Source organism: Electrophorus electricus, chromosome 9 (genome assembly GCF_013358815.1).
Source record: "Electrophorus electricus isolate fEleEle1 chromosome 9, fEleEle1.pri, whole genome shotgun sequence".
Classification (NCBI taxonomy): Eukaryota; Metazoa; Chordata; class Actinopteri; order Gymnotiformes; family Gymnotidae; genus Electrophorus; species Electrophorus electricus.
This window is the reverse complement of record NC_049543.1, coordinates 8370117-8385199: the sequence shown is the minus strand read 5'-3', so window position 1 is coordinate 8385199 and position 15083 is coordinate 8370117. Positions and strand designations below refer to the sequence as shown.

Sequence of the window (15083 nt, the reverse complement as noted above, 5' to 3'; positions counted from 1 at the left end):
ACTACCCGTGACAGGTGGGCTTGCACTATGATGAAGAATCTCTCTACCTGAGGGATCGCCTGGGAGGAATGAAGTGTGGGCAGCTCAGTGTTAATTATAGGTATACCTTGTGCAAGTGATAGTGTGCTAGCCTGTCTCCATGAGCGCTTTGTTGCTAGCCACTTTAGCAAATTGTAGTGAGTGTAGTGGTGACTTGTCATTCACTGTTTGCTCTTATTTTGGTTAAAAAAAACATGTACTTATGTTTCTTATGAGCTATTCCACCACACTTCTTGACAAGGGATTTTGTTTTTTAGGGCACTGAGTATGACACAATCCAAGAGTTTTTCCAGGAAATTTCATTTACAAGAACTGCTGGAACTGATGGACATGAAATATGATTAAACTTTGTGGACTTTGCTGAGAGGAGACTGCAAAAGATCATCTGATTTTGTTCAAATTGCCAAAAAAAAGTAGTACCGCTGTGTATTTTTGAATCTTGACTCTGAAAGGCAAAGGTGAGTCATCTTGAACTTCGTTGACTTGCGTCTTTCTGCAGGGTCAGCGTCTGTTTTGGCTTGTCACTCATGCCCTCATGAACTAGGGCTATGAGAACAATAGGCATTCTGTTCCACTCACACTCCTCTCTGTCCCTTCATATCTCTCTCTCTCTCTCTCTCTCTCTCTCTTTCTCTCTCTCTCTTCACTCAGGAAAATACCTGCCCTAAGAGAGAACGATATATATATATATATATATATATATATATATATATATATATATATATATATATATATATATATCTCGTTCTCTCTCAGGGCAGGTATTTCCTGAGTGAACAGGACCCATTATCCCAGGCGTGGAGGGTTGGGTTTCTCTCCGCACGGCATCTCTGGCTCTCTGGCCCCTAACATCAATACCTGTGTCTGAATGTGCCAGGCCCTTCCCCATCTGAAGTCCCTGCCCCCCAGCTGGAGCAGCACACTCCATGCTGAATGCGGCTGTCTCTCGCTGCAGCCCGGGTAAGATGCAGGCTCTGAGGCCACCGAGACAAGGGAGGGAGAGTAAGATGGAGGGAGGGAGAGAGAGTGAGACAGAGGGAGGGAGGAGGGCGAGAGATCTGGATACGGGTGCACAGCTGCTGGTAGGCTGAAGTTACGGGTTGAAAAGGTCACAGAAAGCAATGGTTCATCAATCTGAAGTCAGAGGCAGTGGAAGAAAGGTCACGTTTTCGGGGCTGAAAAGTTATACAGCTGCCGTGTTTAGGGTGCTAATGTCACTGTGCAACCTTGCAGTCTAGTGAGCTGGAAAGCCCTGAATACATGTGAAGGATGAAAGATGGAAAGTGCGTGAAGGGAAAGAGAAATGAACTTTGCTCTGAAAGTCTGGCTCATTTCAGATCTGTTGGATGGAAACATAATATGACCCATCTCTGAGATATCTATGAAACTTGAAATACTGGGCTGTATAAGGCAAATAGTGAAGGAAATGATCTTCACACCAGCAAGCAAAGCTCTGTCAGCCAGGGAAAAAAAGAGAGATTTCCCAGATGTGTGCCTTAGACTTTGTGATGAAGATGCAGATATCTGGACATCGTAATTCCCTCCTGGCCCCTTGCCAGGAACAGGAACTTTCTCAATGTGATTTACAGGCTGTTTGCATAGGGATGTGCTTGTGGGGCAAATTGGAAGCTGGCTAGCAGTAGCTGACCCTGAACTAAAGTAGTGTACACATACTCTACACACAGGTGTTGTATTTGAATATTTGGATATGCAGATTGATGATACAAAAGTTGCCTTGTCATACTGCTAAGAAACTGTAAGAACAGCTTAGAAAATGTGCCCTGGTAGAGTCAACTCTGTGCTATAGTACACACTAAAGAACTTTAGTCATGGTAAAAAACATATCGGCTATATACATTTTTCAAATATTCATTCTTTAATCAGAATGCACTAGTTTTTTTTTAAAGAATACAGTTGTTGTTTTTGACATACCTTATGCATTGGCAGACTTTTCATGATATATAAAGATGACTGGAATCCTCAGGGTTCTTTAGATGGTAATCTCAAAATCCCCATGAAAGTAAGTACAGACAGCCCATACTCTCAGATTTCAAGGGAAATAAAACAGACATCAAGGCCTCAAATCTGCAATGCCATCGAATATGCATAGTAGAGATAGGGGATCGTCACCACTGTTCCATGTAGCACTAGCTTGTTAGTTAAGCTAAAAATGGGTCTATTTTAGATCTGTAAAGGCTATTTTGGATGTCTAATCCTCTAGTCTCAAGTGAGCTAATAACCGGCCTGTTTATTTATCTGTTCCATGGAGACATCAAAGAAAAACATCTTCGTCCCACTCATAACCTGTCAGATAATGAGATTCCATTCTACTACTGAGACCCCTATAACATTGCATTACTATCACCAGATCCTTAATCAAAAATAGCTTTTCAAGGCACCGAGTGGTTTTAAACAAGGCAACACTGAGTGCCACTTAATTGCCATTATTCCAAATATGGTAACTCTTCCCTGTTTCAGTCCTCTGTTATCTTTACAGCCAGCTAGATGCTTTCTGTTTCTCCATACTCATTGAATTGAAACCTTCACTGGTAATTTCACATCAGGGTTAAAACTACCTTTCTAGTTTTGCAAATTATGTATAGAAACAGCAACAGCACTTGCCCTTGGTTAAATGTACTTCACAGGCCCAGGGTTTCTCAAGAGGTATTCAAAATTGTTATGTGAATAATATTTGCAGTGGGTTAAGGATAAGAAGATTTCACACACAAATGATCTTTTCTAAGCCAACTCCATCATTTACTTCACATTCTCCTCTATCCCAGAGAGAGTTCAATGCATTTGCATGCTCGTGCAAGGATAAAGTATTGTTTCAGATTCAGCAAACATTTTGATAAGGAATTCTCAAGGCACCAGGGGCCTGACTGCAAGACATGAACGCTGGCAGCCATGTCTCTGAAGAGGCCTGGAGTGCAATAACCTTTGTGTTCCTATGGTTACCATCCAAAGTGAAGAAGGGCAGAGTCTCCTGAAAGTTTTTTTTTTAACACTTCATCTTTTTTTCCATTGCTGAACCCCCCCCCCCCTTCCTCATCTTCAAGCCCCTCAGGACCTGTCCCAAGTATCAAACGCACATCTGGAGTTAATGTGCAGGAAAAAACAACAGCTAAAACAATTCTTTTCCAAGGAAGCTGTTCCTGTACAGGGAAAAAGATAATGTATCAGGGCAGATAAGAGCACCCTGCAGCGCCTTGACATCTACAGGCTGCACCCATGGCACTTTCACATAGGAATTTGGTGCGTCGTCATGTGGCGCGATGACTGTCACTTATCCCTCATTAATTCATAAGCCCGAGGCACCTGCGCAAACCCCCAACTGCTTGTCATCGTGTTTTATGCATTAGCCACCCTCTTTGGTCACTGCAGATCTGGCGCTGCCGTTTGTGTTGCATTCTTGGCCTCATTTCCCACTCTCTCGCCGTTAAATCTTCCCTCCCTGCTCAGGAAATCCGGATCGGATTTCGCTGCTGCGCCTCGGCTTCTCGAGGTTACCGCTTTCGCCACTCCGGGCACCGTTCTCGGTTAGCTGCCGGCACCCGGTAAAATTGGCTCGTCATGGTGAGCGCTGACAGAGGACTGAGCGCAGAGGAATCCCACCGCTGACATGACCTGGCCGGGCCACTGGGCCAGCTGCTGCTGTCAGGTACGAGGGGGCTGCAGCGTGGTAAATCACGGCCGTGCCCTGGAGAGAGCCGTCGCCAACGCCGCCTCCCCCTCTCCCCCTCTCCCAGCCCTGATGGGAAAAGCAGAGCCAGCCCCTCACCCCTGTGCTCGCTCGGGCCCTGTTGGAGGCCCAGAAAGAATTCTGTTAGCTGTCCTTTCCACCAGGTTTATGTCTTAATCCCCACAACGTCTGCTGCAGGAAGCACTGTTCCTTGGAATACTCAGTATCGTCTGGCTGGCTCAATCAAGACATTTGTCTTTAGGTAAAATGTTGCTGTACCCTAGATATGGTGATCTTTGAAATGTAAATATGTGACACTTATTCCCTGTGACCTGCAAGTGGACAAGGGTGTTATTGATTATGGAGTTTGCTGGCATAGATGACAAATAACTAATTATTTGTGTTCAACTTAGTACTCTATTTTAGTAAAACTGACAACAAATACATTTAATGCTCATCTTTAATAACCTTTCCACAAATAGCATGTTTCCACAGAGCTCCATGTCATGATCACTGCCTTACTTTAGCCCATTTCTACCTACTGTGTCCTATAATTGATTACAGTGGATTTTACAGACTATGGATGTCATAAACTATATTAAACCATTGTTCTTCTGTGTTCTTATAGTATAAGGCTTAAAATAACAATGACATTTATCCCTAAATTAAAACTTGTATTTTCATATGCGCTGCTTTAATATTTTAATTATAGGCCTTCTGGGAAACACAGACTGGCCTCTTACTCTGTACCAAGCTGTTGACTTCAAACATAACTCTTCCTTAGGGAACGTCTGACCCCTTTTCCTCCACAGGAAACCAGCCTTTGCACAGACTCAATATGAAGTGCCTGAGCTCTCAGGGGCTCTTCAACTCTTCATCCAGATATAGTTTTAAAAAAGAAAGAAACAAAGAGGGTGAAACAGAGTGAGATAGAGAGAGAGAGAGAGAGAGAGAGAGAGAGAGAGAGAGAGAGAGAGAGAGAGAGAGAGAGAGAGAGACATGGTATCCATATGGAGGCCATCTTATCTCAAGTTTAAAGGGAATGGGTCAGTTGAGGAGGCTTAATCACCCAGAGAATATGCTTTCATGATATGGACCCAGCAAACGGTATGCTGCGTGCTATCTCGAGAGCTAGTGGAACGTTGTCCTTGAAGAGACATGCTTGAAGCTCCTCACTGAGGAGGACAAGAGTGAGGATCTCCTGCTCCTTCGAGAGCTTTGAAGGGCCATGGTGGACTGTCTCTTCCAGAGCTGACCTGCCTGAGGGGCTGTGGTGGACTGGCTGGTCCAGAGCTGATGTGCCAGAGGGGCTGTGGTGGACTGGCTGGTCCAGAGCTGCCTGCAGTCCTCCTCCACTCCCATGTGCTTATAGCTCCTATTTCTTCCTGCTACCCCGAGCTATGCCAAACGTTCTCGTGACGCTGACAATTTGCAACCTTTAAGGTTCAAGGTACAGAAGCCACATGCTCATTCTCACATTTGTAATGCAAAACAGATACATCATGGACAACTCCATGGCGACCTCCATCTTGGTTTGTGGCCAACAGAGCATTTCTTCATCAAATTTCACTTAACTGTACTGTTTCTGAGGACAACAGCATAAACAAAAACACAAGCAAAGCTTGATGACTTGGATCTTTTCTTTTTTATGGGTTTCTTTCTAACCTAACACACAAATCAGTATTCCTTGATTAAAGTGAAAATGAAACCAGCATACACTTCAGTGACACATTTTGACAGGATCACTTGGCAACATGCAAAGTTTTTCCTGATGACTTTTTGAGCACCTTTATCCACACCCTGACTTTTGTTCCATGCCAGAAATAGACATTTTACCAGCTGCCAAGAGTGGAAAGGGCCTGATGTAAGAGACTACTATAGACCAACCTCGCGTTGGAAGGCATGCTCTAGATTCTAGAGGCTAGGAAGCATGTCCAAGCAGTAAGCGGGTGGTGGTGGTGGGGGGTGTAGGGGTAGGGTGGGGTTGTTGGATGACAGACTGCGGTTTTCAATTTGACATTATCCAGTAATCTGGCCTGTCCACAGAGCCTGATGTTGACAGACGAACTGGGACACCCGCCCCCCAACCCATCCATCTCTATTTAAACAAGAAGGAGTGACAGTAAGTATGTCTGACATCAGAGGGCAGAAGAAGGTTCTGGATTGTTCCAGTGTTATCACAGACAGGATTCCCAGTCCAGTGGCGGATGTGTTTTTGCAGCTCTCTGAGGGGACCGTGTGTGTGTGTGTGTGTGTGTGTGTGTGTGTGTGTGCGCGTGTGCGTGCGTGCATGCGCGTGTGTGCGTGTGTATGAATATGTGTCTACTCAGTGTTCTTATTGCTGAAGTTGCTGTGGTCCACTAGACTTTCAGTCTCCAAACAGACTCAGTGTCTGCCTCTTCACGGTCCCTATTATTGCCTTGGAAGGGTTGTCAAATAATATGTTCGGACAATTCTCCCTATTGTGTCTGTGTTTGCTGCTTGTGGTGACCATGGTTTCAGGAGGGGATTTGGCGATTTCCTCCTTTGTCCCAGAGACAGAGTGTACTCACAAGCTGTATTAAAACCAAGTGGAACATAGTTGAAGGCAAGGGGACATCTGTCCCACCATCTGCATAGACAGAACACAAACAAGCAGCAGAAATCAATAGCACAATTTATTTATTTTTTATTTTTTGCATACCAATTGTGTAAGCGCTTCACCATGCATGCATGTCTGCCTGTATATCTGTCTGCATATGTGTGTGTGTGTGTGTGTGTGTGTGTGTGTGTGTGTGTGTGTGTGTGTGTGTGTGTGTGTGTGTGTCTGAGGAATGGTTTCATTGGTCAGAGACATAGCAGTGAGTCTGAGGGTGGACGGAGGATCATTATTCAGGCCACTGAAGCCCAGCTCCATAGTCCAGCAGAGTGGAGCTTGGCCAGAGGCTGCTCACCTCTCCACCCGGACCCACATCTGTTCACCTCTCCACCCGGACCCACATCTGTTCACCTCTCCACCCAGAGCCACATCTCCTCATCTCTCCACCCAGACACACATCTGTTTACCTCTCCACCCAGAGCCACATCTGCTCATCTCTCCACCCAGACCCACATCTGCTCATCTCTCCACCCAGACCCACATCTGCTCACCTCTCCACCCAGACCCACATCTGCTCACCACTCCACCCAGGCTCACATCTGCTCGCCTCTCCACCCAGACTCACATCTGCTAGCCTCTCCACCAAGACCAACATCTGCTAGCCTCTTCACCAAGACCCACATCTGCTAGACTCTCCACTCAGAGCCACATCTGCTCACCTTCCCAGGAAGCTCCATCTGTAGAGATGCAGCTTAAAGAGTATAACAACCCAAAGGCCATATGAACTACGAATGGCTAAAAGAGCATCTCTGAGATTTATACTTGATCTTATTCCTGAGACTTATTCCTGATCTGAGACTTATTACTGATCTTATTCCTGATCTGTATTTCCTATGATCTTACTGTCATGCTTGACGCGATACTCGATACATGCTTGAAACGATACTCTAAAATTATTTTTCTGTCTGTGTTGTTCTGTTGTTATCTTGGACTGGAGAACAGCGGATGAAGAGCTAATCCAGTGGTTTATCCTGTGTGCTTTCAACATTTAGAAGATATTGGAGGGAGGGCCCATGCTTGTTATAGCAGATGAAGTCATCTTGGGTGTTACAGCTAGAATTAGATCAGCTGCTTTGACCAAAAGACTCAAGCATCTGCTTTTACAGACTGAGGACAGCTGCAGGTTCCTTTAGCATGTCCCATGATGACTTCATTAACAGCGGTCTACAGATACTTTTTTGTTACAGTGTACTAGCTTTTAATGGATTTCATATTGTCCCCTGGCTAATTAAGTTCTCATCAGACATGTTAAGAAGATATAACAGTGCTTAAACAAAACAAAACAAACAGGCCCTTCCAAAAAATGAAGGTGAAAGAAGAATGTATACTGAAGTTGTCTTAATTTAACAGATGATTTATTTATTTTTTTAGGGCTTTCATTTTTGCCAAATAGACAGTGGTTAACTCTTACCAAATGTCTGTGCCCTGAAAGAAAAATGTGGCTATTTCAGCTATTTTGCCATGGAAACGGTGCAGACATGTACTACTGTGACTGACGTTTTTCATTGCAGGCCTGGGGTCTCACAGAGGCAGTCTAAATGAAACGGAGCTCGGCCAGTAGGATGCCTTCACTTCCAGCAACATCATAACACTGGGCCAATTAATGGCTTGCACAGAAGGCTACAAAGCAAACATTCCACAAGAGCATATCAGCAGGGGCGCTGTGTTTGCCTGTGCACCCAAAAACATGCAGCCATGTTTTCTCTGCGGTCTCCACTCAGGTTGGGAGGGGATGGTTATGGTTTATGGAGAGAGAGAGAAAGAGAGAGAGTGGCAGAAAAATAGCAAGAGCATGAGAAAGCAAGGGGAGGGAGTTCAAGAAGGAAGTAGAGACTAAAAAGCACATGAAGGGTAAAAACTGCCTCAATCTCTCGAAAAAACAGTTACATGGCCTCTTGAGGGGCCACAATGCTCTCGCGAGTGCCTCATTTAGTTTTGCATGCATGAGCTAGAGAGAGGTTTATAAGAACTTCATTCTTGATAGTGTCAAGCACATTGGAAACAGACAACCCTTAGACCTCCTGGATTCGTTTGTTTCAAATTTTATTAATGGCTGGTGACAGAGACCTGCCAGTGACATTTTCTTGTGCCACTGTATGGAGTTTAGCGCTTACTTAGCTACCAACTGGAGCTCCGCTGTATTCCACTGTTTATGCAGTAGAGTGGTATGTATATCAGAAACTGAAGGTGGTCTGTATCCTCAAGGAGTGAAGAGTGGTGTGTGTGGATGTGTGGGTGTAGGGTGATGAAGCTATACTGTAAGAGGAAGGACCACCATGAAATTGTGTGTGTACACCATATATTGTTTAGTTTTTTAGATGCAGCAATGCATGTCAAATTAGACAATATTTTTTTCCCAACTGGATTATATTGTATAGATGAGCAGCCATTAAGTTCTAAATTTATCATTATGCACTAATTCCTGGAGAATCTCAACCATAAAAGTCTACTCTCAGTTAAGAACCTGAAAGTGTTTCATTTTATACTGTCATTTTATGCTTGATTTCTCTCAAAATACATTACCTATAATGGAACCAAAGGGACACACATCACCTAAAACTGAAACAACTTAAAGAATAAATACAACTAGCAAACAGCATAACCTCAGTGCATGGTGGTAACAGGGGCAACCTGGTGCTTGTGGGTGCCCTCCATGCCTGGGTCCCATATGTGGGAGCCAAATGCAACTCCGTAATTTCTTCATCCGAGGGGTGAAAGTTTATTGACGTGACTCCAACCTCCGACCAATGTGAGATATTCCTGGGAAAAGCAGCTGTCCCATCATGAGCGAAGCCTGATCACGGGAAAAGCTCTGCAGAGATGGCGCAGGTCCAGCACAGATGGGTCTCACAGGCGATTAAGAATTAGGCCAAGGATCTCCCTGCTTTTACAATACTTCTGTGGTTATTTTCCCCCATTTAAGCTAAATGAAAGACATTTGTGGTATATATAATGTGTGAATAGTCTCTCTTTTTAACCCTCCCAGCATTTTGTGTTCTTTATTGGGATTTTTGTACTTCTGCCAAGGTAATAAGCTCTGGTGCACATAACTGCAAATGCTGTAAAGCTAGTGTATAGTGCTAGTGTTCAAGATTTTCTGTACACAATCGTAAAAAAAAGGTTGAGTAACAAAAAAACACACATTTATCTAAAGAGCAATGCCTAAAGGGCTGATTGAAAGTGATCATTTTAGAGAAAATGAAATCTAAGGTGGCTTTTGGAGCCAAAGTATGCTTAGCTCTAAATTTCTGTTCTGGTAACAAGTCCAGATCCCCCTGGACTGGAATAGTTCGGGTGTTTGGCTTTATGCTATTTTATTGTTGGCTGATTTTAAAGTTATGTAGTCAAGGGTATGACATACCCATAGGATTTCACATTCTAACCCTTGAGAGAGTTAAGCAGTTAAGTGCTGGAGTCAGAAGTTATCGATCTGGCAAAAGCCTCTCATACCACCATAATCTTAAGATTACAAGTTTTGTATTGGCCAAATCTCCCTTGTTTTTATGACAATTGAACCAAATCATAGAGTTCAATCAAAGAATGTTGATACAGATTTTTTGTCTAAGAGCTCTTTGGGGCGTTTCTCGTATAATTGTGTATGTCATATTATTGTTCAAGAAATTTGTCAAATTAAATTATAGGTAGATATGTAGGTCAATGCCAACAAGATAAATTAAAAGAAGGCAAGCATGCATACACACCAAGGATATGATGAAATGTGGTCTTGGACTTGATGATTGGCCTGGAATTAATACTACCAAGACTACTGTCAGAAATATAACTTAACTTAAAGTTAATGATATAGACAATTCTGGAAATAAAAGAGTGAAGCATCATCTCTTGAGCCTGTGCAAATGTCCCAGCTGAGATGACAGATTAATCTACCCAACAAGTTGATGCTGAATATCACATGGCTCTCAAAGCCATGGAAGACCCAATCATTCAAATTTATAAGCATAAATTGAGCGCGATGGGTCACAGGCTGGGACTCCGCTACTGCGTGGATGCGGTAAACAAAGGTACATCTCTTTGCTTTATAGTTCAGCAGGAACTTCCTGATGGATTACTGAGCAGCGACCCTGAGGCGAGCAGTGATGAATACCTCTGATGACATCTGGCGGACTCAGGAGATGGGAGGGGGACTGTTGTGGGGGACTTATGAGTGAGGGCACTGGTGGGAACTGGATACGGACCGGGTGCTTTAGTGCTAAAATACCAGCATCCAGGCTTCTTTTGTTAAACATTCATCTCTGGGGCCTCAACAAAGCTTCATAGGGACAGCGTTCTGGAAGCAATCTTGTCCAGGAGAGCCAAATCTTTTTATTTTTTATTGATTTTTTTTAGTGGCGGTGGTGCTGGTGGTGAGTGGAGGGGTAGCCCCAGCTTGCAGTGATGAGCCCTCATAATTAACAAATGAGTGTCTAACAAAGCACAGCTACTTGGACAGAAAGCCAAAGATTTCTATGAGTGATATTTACAACTTTCCAAGTAATCACTTGACGCACTCGACCACATCTGATCGCAATTAGAATTGCCAGGTCATATAAAAACTCCCCATGACGTGTCACCTATAGCCATTTCTTCCTTTTTTTCCATCCCACCCATTAAAAACAAAGAGCCAGTGCTGAAGGAATAGATGACAACAACTAAAAGGTACTAATGCAGCACTTTAAAAAAGTGAAAACTGCCTGTATAATGCCTAAAACAAGAAGGACGTCACTGGTATCACTGAGGGTGCAGATGCCTGTCAGGGTCTGAAAACACATGCACACACCCACACCAATTTCAATTAATACTAATGATTTTACTTTGTTCATTGCTAAGAGGATAAATAACTTTAATCAAAAACTGTTTTTCAAGCACTTAGCTCAGAAATTCTAATATGGTCTACATTGTTCATTTTTCAGACAGTGGTATGAGGTGGGAATGTGATGTGTTCATCAATCGTTGAAGGTGCGCCTTCCTCTTTATGTGCTTATAATCTGCTGTAGGTGTCATGTCTTGTTTCTCATGTGTTGTTTTAGAGCACCTCATGTTGAACAAATTTATAAAAATTAAATGTTTGAAAGGATCATTGTGAACATCACAACCACCGACCAGACCAAAAAGCACCTAGCTAGCAGGAATAAAAATACCAGTATCCTAAGAGAGATGAAAGAGAAGAATCAGATGGTGTTCTGGAAACAAGAGTTGGACTGGGCTGATATCTTTAGGTTTTCCCCTAATCCCTGCACATATAAATATTCAATGTAACAGTCTTTAAACAATGTCTTTAAACATCACATAGCATATTGTCAAGTCAATCACTATGATATATTTTGTGCTGTTTCTGTCACATCCTGTCAAAGCCAGATCCAGTGAGACCATAGCAACCATAAAAAAACAGTTCTTACAATATTTCCAAAGCAAAGGCCATTTAGAAGCTGTTCTATAGGAATAACAAGAGCAGTATATTTGGGAATAATATGTACCGGTTCTAAAATTCACTAACAAATAAGTAAAATAAGTAGAGTTAGGGCTTTATACTAAAGAGGCCCCAGCCACTATAATTAAAGGGCAAGGCTTACTGCGTCCAAGAAAGCAATAATCCTCTCATGCGCTTCTCGTTTCCTGTCTGTGTTTTTATTAGTGAAAAACATTATGAATACTTGATCGCATGTGTTTGCACCTCTGGAGTTTGAGCTAGAGTCAGCACCACACAGCAAAAGCTCCAAGATCCAGGGTTGGAGCTCTCTTGGCTCTTGGGTTCCTTTTGGCCGCTGGAGCTTCAGGAATGGTACGGTGTCCAGCAGCGAGCCAGCCAGTCTGTATGTGTGTGTGTGTGTGTGTGTGTGTGTGTGTGTGTATCACACAGAACAGGGAACGCCGGAAGAAGTAGGGCTGTGTGGATCTCACACAGCTGCCCATGCTAAGTCACTTGTTTCTCAGAGAGGGAAACAGGAACGCTGGGGGGAATGGGGTGTGGGGGGTGCAGGGATCATGCTAGCACACAGATGGGAGTGCGAAAGGAGAATTTGCATCGAACGAAGGAAAAAAAAATCCCAGCTCTTGGAGGTTTTCACAGCCTACCCACATCTGTTTATATGGAGAAGAAACCAATGTGTCACTCAGTTATTCTAACCAGTCATGCCACGGCTGCCGTTTAGCAAACCCATACCACTCACACACACGCACATACACACACACGCACACACACACACCCAGGCTCTACCTGGTGTGCACTGCAGCAAGCCAGACAGGTGACACTCTGCAAAGGGCCTCCCATGTTGGCCACCTCCCATCACACCAGCTTCATCACTTTCTGAACTGGGAGATGATGGAATGAGTGATGGTCCGTCTGTTTAGTGAAGGGGGTGTTTTGTTTTGTTTTATGTTTTTTTAAATCGGTCGTAATGTTTTTAAATTGTCATCAAGGCTCTGGATGGCTGCCAGGGTAAGGGGGGGGGGGGGGGGGGTTACAGACACAAGTGACTGAAAATTGCAGGACCTAGAGATGCTGTCAGCCAATGACCTGAATAGCCTGAATGTCTTATCAGAATGCCCTGATATGCTTAAAAACGTTTGATAAAATGTGATGGTATATCTATATTTTGAAGTACAGAGGAGTGTTTCTTGTGATTAAATATGCCTGAAGACATGACTATAACGTTATGTTTTAAATATGTCGTAAATATCATCGATGATATTTTACAATCAATAAAAGAATAAAACTCACATTTTATGAAATCCATTGGTGAAAAATTACTACAGTTAATTAGCAAAAGCTAATTCCAAAGATGAAAATGCTAACTCCAGAGCATATTTCAAATACTGCCACATATTTTGCACATTGCCAAATAATGCAGTTCGAATTCCATCAAACCTAATCATCCAAAGGGAGATATCCTGGGACTGCACTGTGAACATGACTCCAGCAGGGCTTGGTTCACCAAAGACATTAACACTAAACAATATGGAATGCAGAGTGCTTGTGACCACTGCTGGTTTTTGAGGTGATACACTTTGTGCCTCATGCGGAAAAATGATTCCGTGTTGCTGTACTACATGTTTGCTGGATTAATGCTGTGTCTGTTGTGTCTGTAAGGGGTTACATCTTCGTTGGCACACATGTGCACATGGCTTTCTCCCCACTCTGTGTGATGGTATGATGGGCCCTTAGGCCTGTATAAATTGTTGTAGTCGGAGAGGCGGAGGGGCCATGTGTTGGAACAGCTGGTGTGTGGGAGTGTGTGTGTGTGTGTGTGTGTGTGTGTGTGTGTGTGTGTTGGGGTGGGGGGGATCAAGTGAATCAGCCCAGCCAGAGGTTCAAACAACCCGCCAGAAAATTCCTCCCTCCAGTCTACTGCCTGTCATTGCAGACAGGTTGTGCTGCCAATGGCTATGTGGAATAACGGATTTTTGATGAAGCTATGGATGATGGGGTGGCGGCAACAATGATATGTGGGCTGAGATTAGCAACGGGGTACTGACAGTCTCCTTCCGAATGTATTTATTCCACCGTAAAAGCATGATAATGTAGTTCAGATCTGCCAAATGTCAAAGTGAAGAATATCCTGTAACTGCAATAAGTTAAACACATGCATTTGAACTTGCCCCACTAACTCTGGAATTTTTGGTAAATGTACAAAAGCATTGAAGAGTCTTTATTCTGTTGACTTTCCTCCCCAATAATTTAAGCCATGGAGGTACAATAGAGTACTTAGGACAGCATGCTTGGGGTGATGTCCTGGACTTCAGCTCACAACAGCTCCTTCATTGCTAAGCATTAACTTTGCAAACACTTGCATTAAAAAAGCAACTCCGTTGATTTTTACAGGCAGTTTGCTTCTCTGCAGTTATAGCCAGGAGAGCTGGCAGCTGTCTGTCTTTCTTTAATGGTGTTGCCGACAGCTGTTACTGTGTTCTGAGCTCTGGAAAGACCAAGGGCAGCTGTCAGAGTGAAGAGGAAAAAAAAAACAAAAAACAAAAACGCAGAGGTACGCAGGGGTATTCGCAGAACTGACACAGGACTGAGCTGGGGCAAATTGTAGGGATGCCTAGAGGAAAGAACTGGTTTTGAGAATAATTGCCAAAGAACAGAAAGAACTAAAGCAGGTGAGACTGGCTTAAGTAGAACTGGGTGAATAGGAGAATGTAGTGTGCCTCTGGAGGCACAGGGGGAGCAGGATTCTGGCAGGAGCTAGCCCCGTAGCATATCTGCAAAAATCTGGTTCTTATTAGAGTGTGGCCAGTACTGCGTAAGAGTGGGAACAGAGAAGATCTCTTTATTTATTTTATAATCTATAGCAATTAATTTGTAGACGCAAAAGCAAAAAAAAAGAAAAAGAAAAAAGAAAAAGACGCATAGTGACAATTTGCTGTGTGATATACTAATCAAACCTTGCTGAAAACAAAATGTGTATATAAAAAAAAAACATTACATGTATACAGGGTTGATGTATTATCCACAACAAGGTGAATAACTAAATTAATTAAATAAAACTTACAGAGACAGTTCAACAAAATTAAAGGGTTGTTAAAAACCATTTTTGACTGGAATCAGGGCCACCAAATGCCGAGTGCACTCAGTTCAATCGCGTTATCACTGTCCATTATCTCTCTTCATTTAGGCCCTATAGAGGAAGTTCCATATCCATATAAATGGATTGTTCCTGTGGACTCATTTCCTGTGGTTTGATGTTTCCTTTTGCAAACATACCAACTCCACCCACATGTAGACATTCA

General features: G+C 43.2%; 1 long non-coding RNA gene across 1 annotated transcript; it reads left to right on the top strand.

Moving 5' to 3' along the window:
• The first annotated feature begins 917 nt into the window (after positions 1-917).
• LOC113589209 lies at positions 918-6446 on the top strand. The gene is made up of 3 exons (XR_003411938.2): positions 918-999; positions 5768-5843; positions 6224-6446. It is a non-coding gene; the product is annotated as an uncharacterized LOC113589209 (long non-coding RNA).
• Positions 6447-15083: the final 8637 nt, after the last annotated feature.